Raw genomic sequence first — 3,800 nt, forward strand, 5'->3', positions numbered from 1 at the left:
TCGTCTCTCTCCTTCGGGCCCACGGAGGCGCTCCACGAGCCACCAGTCCTCAGCTGGGGTGGGAGGGGTCTGCGGTACAGGTAGGCGGACCACCGACACAGGAGCGTCTGCGCGGCCGGGGCCAGCGCAGAGCCCCGCGTCCCGTCCCCTGCAAGGCCTCACCCGTCAGCCTCGACGACGAGGGGAACAGGCACGCCTCTCCTACCGCCTCGACCCCCCCCAAAAGAGAGCCCACTCACGGGACACACACACACCACCGCGGTGGGGACCCGAGGAGGACACCGGGGTTAAGGGAAACGACACCACCGCTCGGCCTCAGGCACCTGAGCGACGACCTGGAGCGCTCCAGGAGCACCACCGAGGATCCAACGAGGCACGCTCGCGCACCCACACGGGGGGGCACAGCGCAGCAGCGGTACAGCCCTCCCCACCGCGGGGAGGGCCGCTCGCGGAGCACACGCCGGGAAGGCGAAGCGAGAGCATCTGCTGTGTCAGAAGACCCACGGCCCCCACTGACGCCACCCGAGGCGGGGGACAGGAGACCGAAGGTCAGGGCCAGAGGCCGCAACCCAGCCCCCGCCTTCCTCCCCCTCCCCGACGGCCAGGGGGAAAAAAGTCAGGCGAGGGGCCCCGCGGACAGACCGAGAAGAGCAGACACGTTCACCGGGAACACCTGTCCCTCGTCTGGCACGGCTTAGGCCCGGCCCGGGAGAGCACGACCACACCACATCGATCGGATGAGCCAAGGTGGAGCGGGGGGAAGGCACGGCGAGGACAGTCACCAGAGGGGCCCGCTTTAAGCCTCACCGGCAACCTCCGCCCCCCACCTCGCCTCAGGCGAGAGCGGCCCACGACCCCAGGAGGTTCGAGAACGCCTGACACGTGGCACGGAGCCCACAGGGCGGGGGTCGCATCTCAGCCTTCACCGGGTGCCCGCAGCGGGGAGCGCGCAGGGTAGAAGACCCACGGCGCCTCGCCCCGCCGCCCTCGGGTCGCCCAGAGACCGGAGGTGGCACCACGAGTCGGGTCAGCCAGACAACACCACACAGGAGCCGGCGCACAGGCCCAGGCGGGCGGCTCCAGCGGCAAGGGCCGAACCGGGGACCAGAGCTGGCGGCCCGAAGGCCCAGAGCCCCGCGTACATCCAGAGACCCAAAGTTTCCTCGGCGGCAGACACCGAAGCAGACCGTGTCAGCACTTACCTGGTGGTAAAAAAGGCCCATTAAGGGCGACGAAATGACAGCAGCCGACAGCGGGGCCCATCCACGACTCGCATGGAGGACCCCCGGAACCTTGGCCCGGCCACCTGTCCCCAGCGCTACCCCATAAACACCAGGCCCGGAGCTCTCGTGGCGGGGGGGCGGGGGGGGGGGGGGGAGTCATCTGGTCGACCGGGGGAAGGGGAGCAGGGGGAGGGGGCGCGCGATGGCCAAAGTGGGGGCGCGGACACCCACCAAGGGAGAGGGAGCTGGCCGGGGGCGCCCTCTCCCGCTTCGCCCACACGGGTAGGGGTACCGGTCCGTCGGAGTCTCCGAACGGGGATTTGGCTTTGATGAGCATCAAGAAACAAGAAGGAAGAACCGTCAGCGAGGCGCCTCCAACGAGACGAGCGGGCCCCGACCAGGGACCGCGCCCGGGCGGGACCCAGACCGTCCTAGATGGGGCACCCAGGACGGCCCGAGCCGGTCCCCACCTCCTGACCTGGGTTCAGGGAGGTGGGGAGGGGTGAGACAAAGTCGCATCCGACGACCGAGACCCACGAAGGCACGCTGAAGGGTCGGGCGCGCCCTCCCCGGCCACCCGCGGAAGCAGGGTCCGGTCCATCCACGTCTCCGGACCCATCGGGACTTTGAAAAAGAAACAGCATGTGTGCCAGGAGACGCCTCGGGCGACCGGACCCCACGGGTTGGGGGGGGGGGGGGCGGCCGCACACGCGCCCGCCTCTCCCCGTCAACCCTCACGACTCCGGCGGGCGGGTCCCCACCTCCGGAGCGGGGCCGAGGGCGAAGCACACGCTCCTGAGGGCGGCCCAGGAGGAGTCCGGACCGCCGAGCCCGAGTCCAGGCGCTCCGGGCAGGGAAGACCCTCTCCCTGCCCACCGCGGCGGCCCGGCCCAGGGAGGGTCCGGCCGGTCCTTCTCCGCGGCCACAGGGGCACGGGGAGATGCTGGTCGACCCGGTCCGGCCACCGCAGAGCCCGGCCCCGGAGCGCCGCGACGATCACCCTCCTCAGAAACCTAGAGAACCAATCTCCGGCGACAGCAGGACGTCCCTAGGCCTCGGCGCCACCGGGACTGTCGCCGCCAGCATAGCCGGTGTCTGAGAGCTCTGCCTCGGGCCCGGCGGCTGAGTCACAACCCTCCTGAAGGGCTCGCCGAAGCTCCGGAGGGGGAGGGACAATATACAAGCGGCCGCCAGGTGGCTCCCGACAACCGGCTCGAACGTCCCGAGGACGGGTCGCTGTCGCCGGCCGCCGGGGACGCCGCAGCGCCGGCCGCCCAAACGCCCGAGCTCGGCCCGGAGCCTCCGCCGCCGAGCGACGCGACGCGACGCGACGCGACCCCGGCCGCAGAGGAAGGGAGAGGAGCCGGGAGATCTCTCCCCTGGAGGCTGCCACGAAAGAGCCGCGATCCCCCCCCCCCCCCCCCCCCCCCCCGCCACGCGATTCCAGGGTGGTGGGGGGACATTCCACGGAGACGCGGGCGGGCGGCGGGGGCTCGGGGCGGGGTGGGCGGAGAGAGGGGGCACCAGTGACATCCCAGGAACCCCCGGCCCCCGGCCCCCCGAAAGAGGGGGGCGGGAGGGAGGGAGGGAGAAAAGGAGGGAAGGAGGGAGGGAGGGAGGGAGGGAGGGAGGGAGGGACCGGCAAAGCGAAACCAGGCAAGCGCTGCTGGGAGAACAAAGCCGGACTTTCGAAAGCAGACACGGACACAGACACACAAGCCTAGGAGTAAGAAAGGAAAAGAAGGAGACACTCGGACCCCCAAGAAGAGAAAACAAAACTCAACCTGGGTAGAGACACCGTGACAAAGTCCAGAGACGACACACACAAGCATGCGCGGGTGGGTGGGGAAAGTGCACTAGAGGTCAGGAGAACATGGATTTCAACACCACTGGCCACAAACAGCGGAAAGGCGGACGGCCTGGGAGGTCTGGGGTGGCAGGGCTGCGGGGGGTGGGGGGTGGGGGGTTGGGGGGTTGCGGGGAGGGTGTGGGGGGGTGGTATTGAGGGGCGTGCTGGTGAGGAGGACGGAGTCCATAGGGATCCACTAAATAAACCCCGGGTCCCGTGACAACAGCCACCTCAATGAATACATAACTTTTTCACGTAGCTCAGAAACGAAATGAGACAAAACCACCAGGCAGGAAAGTCAACTCGTGGAACTGTCCTGGCAGCTTAAAAGTCAGAGAGAGAGAGGAGAGGGAGAGGGAGAGGGAGAGGGAGAGGGAGAGGGAGAGGGAGAGGGAGAGGGAGAGGGAGAGGGAGAGGGAGAACGCATACACATGTGCGTATACACGTGTACATATGTATACGCACACGTCATCGCGTCTATATATACGTGCACGCAGGCGTATAAACACACACGTACGAAGGGCATGCTCACGTACACGCACGTGTCTGTGTGCGCACGTGTATGCCTAGGCGTTTCTAGTGTGCGTGTATGCTTGCGTGTATATACGCAGAGGCATCTATACACATACGTACACGGATAGACACAGGCGTGAACACACATGCTCACATGTGCAGAGACGTCGGGATACATAGGCACACACACACACATACACGCGGACGTGTCAACG

The sequence above is a fragment of the Bos grunniens genome, chromosome 2 (assembly GCF_055505025.1).
Source record: "Bos grunniens cultivar Pamir isolate PY7600 chromosome 2, Bosgru_T2T1.0, whole genome shotgun sequence".
NCBI lineage: Eukaryota > Metazoa > Chordata > Mammalia > Artiodactyla > Bovidae > Bos > Bos grunniens.